The sequence below is a fragment of the Dendrobates tinctorius genome, unplaced genomic scaffold (assembly GCF_039654945.1).
Source record: "Dendrobates tinctorius isolate UK_male_01 unplaced genomic scaffold, ASM3965494v1 ptg000008l, whole genome shotgun sequence".
Classification (NCBI taxonomy): domain Eukaryota; kingdom Metazoa; phylum Chordata; class Amphibia; order Anura; family Dendrobatidae; genus Dendrobates; species Dendrobates tinctorius.
Genome location: NW_027361676.1, coordinates 57,844,139 through 57,860,053, shown reverse-complemented (window position 1 = coordinate 57,860,053; position 15,915 = coordinate 57,844,139).

Below are 15,915 nucleotides of genomic sequence, written 5' to 3'. Positions count from 1 at the left end.
AAAATCGCCAAATAAATTAGAGAAAAAAATATTCCCCCAATAAATTCATTTTTTGGAAATAAAAAAAAACCAAAACAATAAAAGTACACATATTTGGTATCGCCGCGTCCGTAACTACCTGCCCTATAAAACTGTCCCATTATTTAAGCCCTTTATCGAACCCCTTAAAGAATAAAAATAAAAAATGAGGCAAAAAATAATGATTTATTATCATACCACCGAACAAAAAGTGCAATGACGCGCGATCAAAAAGGCGCATATAAATATCCATGGTACCACTGAAAACATTATCTTGTCCAGCAAAAAATGAGCTGCCATGCAGCATCATCAGAGAAAAAAAAAAAAGTTATAGCTCGCAGAATAAAGCGAAGCAAAAATAATTATTTTTTATATAAAATAGTTTTCATTGCAAAAAGCGCCAAAACATAAAAAAAGACATAAATGAGGTATTGCTGTAACCATACTGAACCGAAGAATAAAACCGCTTTATCAATTTACCGCACGCGGAATGGTGTAAACTCACCCCCCCAAAAGAAATTCATGAAACGTTGGTTTTTGTTCATTCTGCTTCACAAAAATCGGAATAAAAAGCGATCAAAAAATGTCACGTGCCCGAAAATGGTACCAATAAAAACTTCAACTCGTCCCGCAAAAAATAAGACCTCACATGACTCAGTGGGTCAAAATTCGTAAAAATTATAGCTCTCAATATGTGGTGATGCAAAAACTATTTTTACAATAAAAAGCGTCTTTTAGCGTGTGACAGCTGCCAAACATAAAAACCCGCCATAAATAGTAAATCAAACCCCCCATTATCACCCCCTTAGTTAGGGAAAAATAATAAAATTAAAAGAAAATGTATTTATTTCTATTTTCCCATTAGGGTTAGGGCTAGGGTTGGGGCTAGGGCTAGGGCTAGGGTTAGGGTCAGGGCTAGGGTTAGGGCTAGGTCCAGGGTTAGGGTTAGGATTAGGGCTAGGGTTGGGGCTGAGATTAGGGTTAGGCGTGTGTTGGGGTTAGGGTTAGAGTTAGAATTGGGGGTTTCCATTGTTTGGGCACATCAGGTGCTCTCCAAATGCAACATGGCGTCTGATCTCAATTCCAGCCAATTCTGAGTTGAAAAAGTCAAATGGTGGTCCTTCCCTTCCAAGCTCTGCCATGCGCCCAAACAGTGTTTTACCCCCACATATGGGGTATCAGCCTACTCAGGACAAATTGAAAAACAACTTTTGGGGTCCAAATTCTCTTGTTACCCTTAGGAAAATAAAAAATTGAGGGCAAAAATATCATTTTTGTGGAAAAAAATGATTTTTTTATTTTCACGCACGGCGTTATAAACTTCTGTGAAGCACTTGGGGGTTCAAAGTGCTCACCACACATCTAGATAAGTTCTGTGGGGGGTCTAGTTTCCAAAATGGGGTCACTTGTGGGGAGTTTCAATAGTTTAGGTACATCAGGGGCTCTCCAAACACACATGACACCCGCATACCATTCCATCAAAGTCTGCATTCCAAAACGTCACTACTTCCCTTCCGAGACCAGATGAGTGCCCATACAGTAGTTTTCTTCCACATATGAGGTATCAGCGTACTCAGGACAAATTGGACAACAAGTTTTGGGGTCCAATTTTTCCTGTTACCCTTGGAAAAATAAAAAAATTGAGGACTAATTGATGTTTGTGGAAAAAATACGATTTTTTATTTTCATGCCTGGGCATTATAAACTTCTGTGAAGCCCTTGGGGGTTCAAAGTGCTCACCACACATCTAGATAAGTTCCTTAGGGGGTCTAGTTTCTAAAATGGGGTCATTTGTGGGGGGTTTCCACTGTTTAGGTACATTAGGGGCTCTCCAAAAGCAACATGACACCCACAGACCATTCCATCAAAGTCTGCATTCCAAAACGTCACTACTTCCCTTCCGAGACCCGACGTGTGCCCATACAGTAGTTTTCTCCCACATATGGGGCATCAGCGTACTCAGTACAAATTGGACAACAACTTTTGGGGTCCAATTTCTCCTGGTACCCTTGGAAAAATAAAAAAAATTGGTGACTAAAAGATCATGTTTGTGGAAAAAATATGATTTTTTTATTTTCACGCCCGGGCGCTTTAAACTTCTGTGAAGCACTGGAGGGGTCAAAGTGCTCACCACACATCTAGATAAGTTCCTTGGGGGGGTCTAGTTTCCAAAATGGTGTCATTTGTGGGGGGTTTCCACTGTTTTGGTACATCAGGGGTTTTCCAATCGCGACATGGTGTCCGATCTCAATTCCAGCCAAAAACGTCAAATGGCACTGCTTCCCTTCCGAGCTCTGCCATGCGCCCAAATAGTGGTTTACCCCCACATGTGGGGTATCAGCGCACTCAGGACAAATTGCACAATAACTTTTAGGGTCCTGTTACCCTTGGAAAAATAAGAATTGAGGGTGAAAAGATCATTTTTGTGGAAAAAAAAAGATGTTTTAATTGTACGGCGTTATAAACTTCTGTGATGCTCTTGGGAGTTCAAAGTTCTCACCACACATCTAGATAAGTTCCTTGGGGGGTCTAGTTTCCAAAATGGTGTCATTTGTGGGAAGTTTCCACTGTTTTGGTACATCAGGGGTTTTCCAATCGCGACATGGTGTCCGATCTCAATTCCAGCCAAAAACGTCAAATGACACTGCTTCCCTTCCGAGCTCTGCCATGTGCCCAAATAGTGGTTTACCCCCACATGTGGGGTATCAGCGCACTCAGGACAAATTGCACAATAACTTTCAGGGTCCTGTTACCCTTGAGAAAATAAAAATTGGGGGTGAAAAGGTCATTTTTGTGGAAAAAATATGATTTTTTAATTGTACTGCTGTACGTTATAAACTTCTGTGAAGCCCTTGTGGGTTCAAAATTCTCACCACATATCTAGATAAGTTCCTTGGGGCGTCTAGTTTCCAAAATGGGGTCACTTGTGGGGGGTTTTCACTGTTTAGGTACATCAGGGGCTCTCCAAACGTAACATGGCGTCCGATCTGAATTCCAGCCAATTTTGCATTGAAAAAGTCAAACGGCGCTCCTTCCCTTCCCTGTGGTTCCCCCCCACATATCAGGTATCAGCGTACTCAGAACAAATTGCACAATAAATTTTGCAGTCCAATTTCTCCTGTTACCCTTGGTAAAATAAAAAAAAATTGAACCTGAATTATTTTTTTTGTGAAAAAAAGTTAAATGTTCTTTTTTTTTAAATATTCAAAAAATTCATGTGACGCACCTAAAGGGTTAATAAACTTCATGAATGTGGTTTTGAGCACCTTAAGGGGTGCAGCTTTTAGAATGGTGTATCTTTTGGGCATTTTCTATCATATAGACTCCTCAAAGTGGCTTCAAATGTGATGTGGTCCATAAAAATAAAATGGTGTTGCAAAAATGAGAAATCGCTGGTCAATTTTTAACCCTTATTGCTTCCTAACAAAAAAAATTTTGGTTCCAAAATTGTGCTGATGTAAAGTAAACATGTGGGAAATGTTACTTATCAAGTTTTTTGTGTGCCGTATCTCTGTGATTTAAGGGCATAAAAATTCAAAGTTGGAAAATTGCAAAATTTTCAAAATTTTCGCCAAATTTCTGTTTTTTTCACAAATAAACGCAAGTTATTTGAATGAAATTTTACCACTAACATGAAGTACAATATGTCACGAGAAAACAATGTCAGAATCACCGGGATCCATTGAAGCGTTTCAGAGTTATTACCTCATAAAGGGACAGTGGTCAGATTTGTAAAAATTGGCCCAGTCATGAACGCGCAAACCACCCTTGGGGCTTAAGGGGTTAATTTGCATTGCAGATTCCATTATCAGTGCTTCATGGTAAGTTTTTTTTAGGAAAAGAGCAGAATGGGAAATTTTGAAACCAGATGAATTTGTCTACATTTAATGGTATACATTTATCTACATAATTAAATTTTCGTGGTCTACAGCTGTGTTATTACTATGCAGGCTTTAACGTCTGGTGAGACTAGATTAAAAAACTCTGTCAATTAATCAAAGGTTTTCAAATACCCATTTATAGTGCTTATAAATTTAATATTTACTTTTTTATTTCTATATCAGGCTGAAATTGTTTTTACAGATATGACTAGCATACATTGAAGTTCAAAACTAAAATATTTCCAATAACAGCAAGATTACATCATTGCTTAGTTTTATTATTTTAAACATGAAGTATATGAGCAATATGTGTACGCATTTTCATATGAAATTTTATGTATTTTTACATTTGAAATGATGCCTATATAAAATAAAAAACTAGTACATGTGAAAAGTTATATTCATTTACCTTTATTTAATCTTTTTAAAAATAAGGCTTGACCATCCTCACCATTATCACTATTTTCAAACTAAAACTTCTAAAAACAGTATATTTTTGCACTCATTGAATGAGCTCCCCAAGACTGTAATAAAATGGCATTCTGAAGAAGCAAAGTTCCCAAGATCTGTGTCCCAGCTGGAACAGTCACTGTATTGTAGTCACATATACAGTACAAATTGGCTGCTCACAAAGGGCTAAGACAGATGTTAGGCGTCGGATTTCTGTCGTTGCACAGCGAGACTCCCGAGCCTTACTTCCAGCGGTCTCCCATTCCTCTCCAGCTGCAGAGGAGGTTGTTCAGCAAACTCGTTGGTCCAGGCGCTCTGCCCAGACCAGCTGCGTGGGTTTGCTTGCCGCTGCCACCTCTGGCACATCTATGGCAATACATGTTTGTCAGCAGCGAGAGTCTCCAGGGACTAAGTCCCCATGTCAGGCCACTGAGCATGCCCGTGGAGTGATCTCTCATTGGAGATCGAAGGTCACGTGCTCAGGTCCTGCTCGTGTTTGGATTGGCCCCTCCGAGAAGCCAGGAAGGTCCCGGATGCTCATGGCTATAAAAGGTTTGCATGGCCGCTCGGCAATGCGCTAGGATAGACTGTATTTACAGACTATGTGGAGTGAGTGATGTATGTACGTATGAATGTCTCTGGTGAATGACTCAGTAAGAAACCCCTACTCTTGGTACGCATGTGTTGTGCAGCCTAGCCTGCTAGCGCCCAGGCTTAGGTGTAGGTAGGACAGAGATTGAGTCAGGCATCAGTCCTCACCAGGGACTCGGCACACCTCAGTGCACGTGCTCCACTTCATAGCCAGCGTCTATAGCGGCGCTCACGGCAGTGGGCCTAGAGGGACTCTAACCCCGTGTCCTTGGGGTAGAGTTCTGTGGCCGTACACTGTGCACTCTTTTGGCCGGGCTCTGTGAGCTAAAGAGGCTTCGTCATTTACGTTCAGCGGTTGTGCGAATCTGTGCATTAACAGAGTTCGCACCTGTTCACATTGGGTGACGTAACACACGTGTGACTGTTTTTACGTCGCTCTATTCCTCCGCCATTACTTAGCAGCAGTGTACCACCTCTGCACGGTGGACCCTGGGCTGCGAACGCACCTACTATTATTTTAGAATTTGGTGCATTCCGCCAGCCCTAACAACTGGATGAGAAATAAATCTCTGCTGACTGCGTAGATGACTGAGTCTGAGAGAAAAAAATAATTTGTGCACAGTCAGCAGAGGAGAAGATTAGTTTCTTCTGCTGACACTCCTTGTCAGGTCACGGAAGTGTGTGTGCCTGCAATACTGGTCTTGTATCAGATCAGAAATGTCTTGGGGACTGTGTTTTTTCAGACTGCAACCTATTTTGACACATGACTAGGATGGGTTGCCATTTGAATAATGTGATGAGGGCTATTTTATTACATTATTGGAAAATCCTTTTAAGGAATACAATATTAATCAATATACATTTAAAACTACCTAATTTTTCCCCTACTCTTTCAATGTTTCAGGAACAAGTTACTTTGAATGTGATTTATTTACAAAAAAAAATAATCTCTATTTCATGGAGATGACGCCACATATGGTTTCATAGAACCAAAAAAACTACTCATCACTCCAATATCTTGTAACAAGATTTCAAGACTAAATAGAAAACCATGAATAATGAAGAAACCTAAGTAGTCTTGAAAGCTTGATATTTGTCGTCACTAGTGTTGGTGCAAATTTAGTCACCGGGCCCAATATTAATTAAGAAAAAATATTAATTTATACTTTTTTTTTTACTTTTTTGCCCAAGTATGTGCATTAGAACATAAATGACATATGGCATTCATTTTTCTACTAGATATCTGAATCTAATCCTGTTTATCTCAGCATATGGGAATGACTGAAGATAAGCACTGATAATGGTTCTGGAGAAAAAAACGCTAACTATATATACAATGTTTGAAATGTACAGTACAGCGCAGTAATCATTACTTATGCTACAATTAATAATGTTACATGATACTGTGGATAATAAGTGGCAATGTAGCAAATGTACAGTATAAAAATTTTTTTGGACAAATGATGACTGCAGCCATTACTGTATAATCGCTTGTTAGATATCTGATTAAGACTATAGATAATTAGTAAGCTGAAAGATGTTATTCAATTCAATCAAAACAATATGTGACATTGTACTGTATGTACAAATTGATAGCCAATTTTTTTGTAAGTTTTGATAAAAATTATTATGCAATAATTTAAAAGGATTGTAGCCTGTGAGAAAACTATGGTCTAAAATCTGGTAGGTAACAACTATTTTTTTTCCAACAACAAAAATTTATAAAAGCTTGTTTGTTATGTGACATGTTGTACTTTTTAATTACACTGTGTCTCTTATTATACAAATTAAGGGAAAATGACAAAATAGCTTCCAAATGTGATGAAATAATTCCACCATTGTATTTTAGATTTTATAGGGTTAATTGTGCAGTAAAAAAAATCACCTGACTTCAAGATTCTCCAGGTCAGTCCAATTACGCATATACCAAACATGCAAAGTTTTTACCTATTTTAATGTTTGTTTTTTTTAAATAAATTTGGTAGAAAAAAAATTGTACTGTGTGATGACTTTTTGTGTTTAAAAAAATTTAATCTTTGAGTTTCAAATTCTTTTTCCGCTTTTCAACATTTACCATAGGATAATAAATTTTATATTTTGATATACTTAACATTGATGGTTGCTGCAATACTAAATATGTATTATTTTCTTTACAGTTACTTAATTTAACTAAGGATTTTAATATTTTGAAAACCTTTGCTTTTCACTTTACTTTTCAGTCCTGTAAGGGACGTGATCATTTTACAGCTTGTACTATCAATATAAATAGTCTCATATGACTCCCAGTATGTGGCTGAAGGTTACCTGAAAATTGACACAAGGACAGGAACCGTCAGCAGGCTTCCAGCTGTCAAGGTATCCATCAGCTCCCTGCAATCATGTTGCAGCATTCTATAATGCTGTAGATAAGCCCCCGATGTAACCTGAAAGAGAAGAAAAACACGTTATATTATACTCACCGAGGTGGGCGGTCCGGTCCGATGGGTGTTGCAGTCCGGTCCGACGCCTCCCTTCTTCATGCGATGATGTCCTCTTCTCCCGTCCTGTAATGGCTCCAGCACAGGCGCATTGCTCCGCCCTGTTGAGGGCAGAGCAGAATTCTGCATTGTGCAGGCGCCAGACCTTTCACGACGCCTGCGCACTGCAGGACTCTGCTCTGCCCTCAACAGGGCAGAGCAGTGCGCTTGTGCCGGAGCCATTACAGGACGGGAGAAGAGGATGTCATCGCATGAAGAAGGGAGGCGTCGGACCAAACCGCAACACCCATCGGACCGGACTGGACCGCCCACCTCGTTGAGTATAATATAACGTGTTTTTCTTCTCTTTCAGGTTACATCGGGGGCTTATCTGCAGCATTATAGAATGCTGTAGATAAGCCCCGATGTCTATGCCGGCAGCTGATAGGCCGAAAATTAGGTGACACATTCCCTTTAACAATTTCGATCAGCAGTAAAGTAGATTGCTGCAATTAAAGGCTGATGCCAGCTACAACACACTCACATGCTCCATGACATATACAGTTGTGCTCAAAAGTTTTCATAACCCGGCAGAATTTTTGCTTTCTTGGTCTTTTTTCAGAGAATATGAATGATAAAACCAAAACATTTTCTTCACTCATGGTTAGTGGTTGGGGGAAGCCATTTATTGTCAAACTACTGTGTTTTCTCATTTTAACTCTTTTACCCCCAAGGGTGGTTTGTGTTATGATTGAGTCACCGAGGAGGAAAAAACAAAACACAAGCTCAGCCCAGAAAATCAGAGAGGTTGGATTGCAGACCCCTGATCCTATCACCCAACTAGCAGTAGCCGTGGAGTGTTCCTACGGTGATCCAAGACACCTCGTCACAGCCGGAGATCTACATAAGCCTAAAGAGAGAAAAGGGAAAAACTGACTGCCCCAGAGCAGTCCCCAAAGCAATAGGCAGCCCCCAACATATAATGACGGTGAAGCAAGATGAAAACACTAACACAGATAGAAAGATAGGTTGAGCAAACGATGGGGCCCAAGCTAACTAAATAGGACAGGACAGAAAAGCTGCTGTCTGCAATCCGAGAAAACCCTGCTAAAAAATATTACCAACACAACTGATAAGCAAAAAGGACCCTGAAGTCACTAGACTTCAAACCCTATATCAGCACTCAGAATATTCTGGAAGCAGAGCAAAATAGAACACTGATCAAGGAAAAAGAATCCAGCACACCCCCGGCCGGGGATGGCAGAAATCCAAAAAACAAGATAAACAAAACCAAAACTAATAAGTTCAATAGCAGAGCAAAAACTTATCTTTGGGAAGCAGGAATCAGACTGGTCTCCAAGAATCCAGCAGAGAAATCACCAGCGACTCAGAAGGGGGTCGGCTGCCTTATATCCAGTCTGAAGTTCCTGTTACCCAGTCACCATCCACCTGATCAGGTGTTTGGTTTCTTTCATCCCAATCAGCCTCACTACCTTCCTTCACCAGAAGAGGGAGATCCTCGGACACAAAAGATGAATGAACAGATGAACTCACAACAGGTTTGCATGTTAATGATCAGGCCAATTTTTACAATTCTGACCACTGTCCCTTTATGAGGTAATAACTCTGGAACTCTTCCATGGATCCTGCTGATTCTGACATTGTTTTCTCATGACATATTGTACTTCATGATAGTGGTAACATTTCTTTGATATGACTTGAGTTTGAGGAAAAAATGGAAATTTGGAGAAAATTTTGCAATTTTCCCACTTTGAATTTTCATGCCCTTATGTCACAGAGATATGTCACATAAGATACTTAATAAGTAACATTTTCCACATGTCTACTTTACATCAGCACAATTTTGGAACTCAATTTTTTTTTGTTAGGAAGTTATAAGGGTTAGTTAAACAGTGACTTTTTATTTTTACAACACCATTTTTGTAGGAACCACATCACATTTGAAGTCACTTTGAGGGATCTATATGATAGAAAATACCCAACAGTGGCACCATTCTAAAAACTGCACCCCTGAAGGTGCTCAAAACCACATTCAAGAAGTTTATTAACTTGGTGCTTCACAGGAATTTTTCACAAAAAATTTACTTCAGATCCAATGTTTTTATTTTACCAAGGGTAACAGGTGAAATTGGACCCAAAAGTTGTTGTACAATTTGTCCTGAGTATGCTGTTACCCCATATGTGGAAGAAAACTACTGTTTGGGCACAAGCGGGGCTCGGAAGAGAAGTGGTGACGTTTTGGAATGCAGACTTTGATGGAATGGTCTGCGGGAGTCATGTCACGTTTGGAGAGCCCCTGATGAGCCTGAAAACCCTCACAAGTGACCCCATTTTGGAAACTAGACCCCCCAATGAACTTTTCTAGATGTCTGGTGAGCACTTTGAACCCCCAAGTGTTTCACTAAAGTTTATAATGCCTGACTGTGAAAATAGAAAATCATATATATGAAGCAGCATCTGCAAGCCATACAAGCTGTCAGTGCAGCACTAGCAATGTGAGACTTGCTGATCATGCACTGCGCATGATCAGCAAGTTTACTAGCTCTGGTGAGCCGGATGTCATCATGATGACATCTGCTCACCAAAGCAACGATCGGGACCCCGCATCACGCCGCAGGGTCTCCGATCCAAAGGCAGAGGGGATGTTAGCCCCTGTGCCGGCTTCCGGAAAGCTGTGATCTTGTTTGATCGCAGTATCTTAAGTGTCAGGAGCCGTCTGTGACCACTCCTGGCACTTTGTGCCAGGTGTCAGCTGTTGGAATCAGCTGACACCCGGCCGTGATCGGCCGTGCACTACCCGTGAGATCGGCCGATTGCTTAGACATAATGATCTGTCTATAGTCAAATTGTGGCAGGTCACATGGATGGATCATCATTACGTCTAATGTAAGAAAGAGGTTCAATCATATTGACAATCCAAAGCATCCAAATGACCCTGATCAAAAGTTTACATACCCTGGTGATTTTGGCCTGATAATATGCACAGGAGTTGAAACAAATGGGTTTGACTGACTACTAAAGGTAACATCCTCACCTGTGGCCTGTTTGCTTGTAATCAGTGTGTGCATAAAAGCTGAGCAATTTTCCGGGATCCAGACAGACTCTTGCACTGATGTTTCTGGATTGTGAGTCATGGGAAAAGCAAAACAATTGACAATGGATCTACGGGAAAGGTAGTTAAACTGTATAAAACAGGAAAGGGATGCAAAAAGGTATCCAAGGAATTGATAATGCCAGTCAGCAGCAATCAAACTGTGATTAATAAATGTTAAATCATGGGCTGTGTAAAAACAAAACCACGGTTAGGTAGACCAATAAATATTTCATCCACAACTGCCAGGAAAATTGTTTGGGATGCAAAGAAAACCCACAAATAACATCAGCTGAAATACTGGACTCTTTGAAAACTATCAGTGTTGCTATATTAAGATGCACAATAAAGAGTCACTTGAAGAAAAATGGACTGCATGGTCAAGTCGCCAGAAGAAAATCATTACTGCGCAAATGCCATAAAGTATCGCACCTACAATACTCAAAACAGCACAGAGACAAGCCTAAAAACTTCCGGATCTAGGTAATTTGGAGTGATGAGTCCAAAATTGATTTTTTTGGTAACAACCATAAACATTACATTGGAAGAGGGGGTCAACAGGGTCTATGATGAAAGGAACACCATTCCTACTGTAAAGCATGGTGGTGGATAGCTGATGTTTTGTGGATGTGTGAGCTACAAAGGCACTGCAAACTTGATCAAAGTTGAAGGAAAGATGAATGAAGCACGTTATCAGCAAATACTGGAAGTACATTTCCAATCATCAGCCCAGAAGCTGCACATGGGATGTACTTGGACATTCCAACATGACAACGATCCAAAACACAAGGCCAAGTTGACCTGTCATTGGCTACAGCAGAACAAAGTGAAAATTCTGGAGTGGCCATCTCAGTCTCCTGACCTCAATATCATTGAGCCAGTCTGGGGACATCTCATTGATGTTAGAGGGGACAATACAGGGTATTAAGAAATTAGGTATGTAAACTTTTGATCAGGGTCATTTGTATGTTTTGAGTTGCCATTATGATTTACAAAAAGAAAACACAGTAGTTTGACAATAAATGGCTTCACCCAACCAGTAACCACGAGTGGAGAAAAAGTTTTGGTGTTTTCATTCATATTCTCTGAAAAAAGGCCAAGAAAGCAAAAATTCTGCCAGGGTATGTACATTAACCAGACTTATATGTACAATTAATAGATTCTATTTAAGTGATTAAATATGCCTGTCAATGTTTTGTTTTGTTTGTTTTTTTTAAATGATAACACTGATTTCTTCAATTTTTACATGTTTGGCACATTTATCTGTTTCAAATTAAAAAAAATTAAATGAGACAAGAACAAACAAACACAAAATGCAGTTTTAAACACTATTGTGGAAAGCAATATCTACTGTAACAGCTGGCCAAAGCAATGATTGACAGCATGAACTTCAATTTAAGACTTCTGATGTAAAGGTTTCAAGGTCTGTACTATTATTTTTATTTATTATTATTATTATTATTATTATTATTTAATGTACATATGTCTTACATAGATATCTAAACATGCTATAGTGAAGTTCAAAGCTGAAATATTTTCCAGATCAACTTGTTAGTTAATTTAGTTATTTTAAACTTAATGTAGACATACAATATTTGTAATTTTTCTCATTTGAGAGTTTTAATTTTTGCCAATACAAAACTAGTATTTATTATGTGGGTCAGATTGTTAGTCTGGGTTCACATACCATGTGAAAATTTTAATGTGGAAAAAATGATTTCAAAAATAAAAATCTTATTAGTTTATTTTTATTAATAGACAAAATGCTAAGTGAATGTTGAAAAGACAGGCCTAAATCAAATTATTATTTGTAATATTTCAGGTGACCATCCGTTGCCTTCAAAATTATCAAAACTTCTAGGACACTAGCTGTTAGCCATCGGGTTCCTGCCGCTGCACAGCAGGAATCTTGAGCTTTGCCTTCGGCGGTTTCCCATCCCTCTCCGGCCGCAGTGGAGCCTGCTCAGCAAACTCGTCTATCCCGGCGCTCTGCTCACACCAGCATTGTGGGTTTGGTTGCTGCTGCCACCTCTGGTCCAGCTATAGCAATGCATGCTGGTCAGCAGTGTACGACTCCAGGGACTAAGTCCTCCTTTTGGTCTACTGAGCATGCCCGTGGGACGATCTCTCATTGGAGATCGGAGGTCACATGTTCAGGTCCTTCTCCAGCTTGGATTGGACCATCAGGAGGGTCCCGGAAGAATGTTGCTATAAAATGTTTGCATGGCCGCCCCGCCAAGCGCTATGATAGACATTAGTTCTTATGTTCATAGTGGTGTGTGTGATGATGGATGTATGAGACAGGTGAATGGCTCATTAAGAAACCCCTTCCCTATGATAAGCGTGGTGGTAGGGTTTAGAGGTTAGAGTCAGCACTTTGTACTGGCACTGCCTAGCACCGCAGTGCATTCAGCTCTCTCATTCATCAACGCCAGTGGGCGCCAGTCAGCACAGGCATCAGAGTACACACTCAGAGTGGTAAGCTAATGCTTGCTGCACCCTGTGACGTTTAACAGTGCACAGTGTTCCTGAGAGAACTTTCCCTGGCTCCGCAGTAGCAGTTTCAGGCACTAGCGGGTCTAGAGGGGCACACTTCTCGTGTCTCAGAAGCAGTGTCCTGTGACCTCACGCTTGCGCTCCTCTAGCCGAAGCCTGTGAGGTTTAACAGGCTTTGGCATAGGCTTCTGCGGACTCTGTGCAGTAACAGAGCCCGTTTCCTATCACCAGTGTTAAGCGAGCACTTTACTACTCGCCGTCCATTATTGTATAGCAGCAGTATACCATCTCTGCACCGTGGACCCCGGATTGTGATCCCACCTTTTCATAATTTATATTTGGTGCAATCCACAAGCCCTAACACTAGCACACAGTTTTTGAAGCAACTTAGCAGGGAGGTTGTTCCAAACATCTTGGAGAAATAAACACAGATCTTCTGTGGATGTACATAGGCTTGTCCCCATCCTGCATGTTTGATGCCTGTTACAAAGCCAGTAAGTATGCAGGGTTTGCCTGCGAGTCACAGTAATGCCATAGCCATCTTTCTAATAGCATTACTGTGATTGGCTGCCTGTATGACATCATCAGAGGTTATAAAAGCATGGCACACTGATGCCATTAAACAGCTGAGGGACAGTTCTTATTGGAGGGACAGGGTGTTTATCCAAGTGTGTGTGTGCACAGTTTAATGAATTAGAGTCCTCTAGTGTTGATACTCTTGCAGATGCTGAAACATCATACTAACAGTCCTTCTAAGGGCTAATTTTGTGCTTTGCTGTTTGCATCAGATACATTCTGCATTTAGCCTCGGGAGGAGCAGGGAGAGTCACTGAATGCAGTCTCTAGGCAGGGTTTTGTAGTCTGTTGCAAAATATATAGCTGCAGGAGCTTGCCCCCCCTTTTTAAGGGTGAATCAATTAACTATATAATCATCAATAGAGAATTACTTGCTTTGTGGTACATTTTGGTGTCATAGAACACTCTCAAAAAGGGTTTAATTTTTTTTTCTATATTCAATTAATATTTCATAGAGTATTATGTGCTCTGTCAAATAAAAAAGAGAGAGAAGCCAGCACTGCCTATGGTCAGAACGCAATACATAAAGTGCATATGCATATATTGATTTCTAACTGTATTTCAAAATGAGACTTTTAGCAAACAATTGATCAAGTATTTGAACCACCCCACCATGCCAAGGCATTCTCATATGGGGCAGTCCTACTCTGCATTTTTTATATTTGCTGTGCCATTAGAGCCACCTAAAAAATGTAGTGGGTTCTGACCATAGGCAGTGCTGGCTTATTTCTCTTTTTTATTTGATATTGGTTGTGGTTGACCACCACTGTTGCCGTGCGTGCTAGGTTGTGTACGCCATTCTTTCTGTCTTCATTGTGATTGGTCTAGGCTGCTGTACACACATACAGCAGCCCTGCCCTGCCCCAGGCTCTGTTTGATTGTGCACCTGTGTCTGGGCCTTTTTCACCCTTCATCTGTGGTGCTGGTTGGGCAGTGTGGAGGTTGGACTTGAAATGTCTATGCCCTGGTCAACCTTTATCTGCGCTCGTCTTTTCTGGAGCCATGGAAATGATTCAGAAACTCTTCAGGTACAATTTGCATTTAATGTGGTCTTGGATCTCCAGTCCATACTTAATGCAGCAGCCAGGGTCATCTATCTGGCTAATCGGTACTCGGACACATCCGCTCTTCACCAGTCCTTACATTGGCTGCCCATTCATTATAGGATCCAATTCAAAGTACTTGTTCCCACCCACAAAGCTCTCCACAGTGATGCACCCCCCTACATCTCCTCCCTCATTTCTGTCTATTGGCTTAACCGACCGCTGCGCTCTGCAAACGACTTTTGACTAACCTCTGCACTAATCCATACCTCCCATTCCCAACTCCAAGACTTCACCCGCGCTGCACCAATCCTCTGGAATGCTCTACCCCAAGAAATTAGAACTATTCACAATTTGCATAGTTTCAGGCGCTCCCTCAAAACACATTTGTTCATAGCGGCCTATCACGTTTACTAAAGTTATTCTAAGTGTAAGTGTGCATGTGTAGCCCATTCACTATCTCCATCCATCCCTCACTCCCTCAAGATAGCTGGACCATCATTGTAAATACACCATTGTAAATACACACCTGTATTTTGTATCTCCCCCACCTCATTGTACACTTTGTGCAGAATTATTAGGCAAGTTATATTTGAGAGGATTCCTTTTATTATTCAAAAACAACTATGTTCTCCATCAACCCAAAAGATTCATAAATATCAAAGCTTAATATTTGTGGAAGTTGGAGTGGGTTTTTTTTAGATTTGGCTATCTTAGGCTGGTTTCACAATCGCGCATTTTACAGGCAGCGCACGGCGCTGCTAAGCCCCGCTCCCTGCCCGCCCCATCTGGTCATCGCTTCCTACTATCGCACACGGCTGTATGCGATCTGCGCACCCTATCTTTAGCATAGGGTGCGCAGACTGTGCGCTGGCCGTGCGCTAGTAGGATTTTGGCGTGCACCGTGCACTTTTGAAGGTGCGCCGAGCGCGCCAAAATGCAACATGGTGCGTTCGGTGCACACCGGCGCACCTTCAAAAGTGCGCAGCGCACGCCAAAATCCTACTAGCGCAGGCCAGCGCACGGTCTGCGCACCCTATGCTAAAGATAGGGTGAGCAGATCGCATGCAGCCGTGTGCGATAGTAGGAAGTGATGACCGGATGGGGCGGGCAGGGAGCAGGGCTTAGCGGCGCCGTGCGCTGCATGTAAAATGCGCGAATGTGAAACCAGTCTTAGGAGGAAATCTGTTTGTGCAAGTAACTATTACTGTGCAGATTTATTAGGCAACTTAATTAAAACCAAATATATACCCATCTCACTTGTTTATTTTCACCAGGTAAACCAATATAGC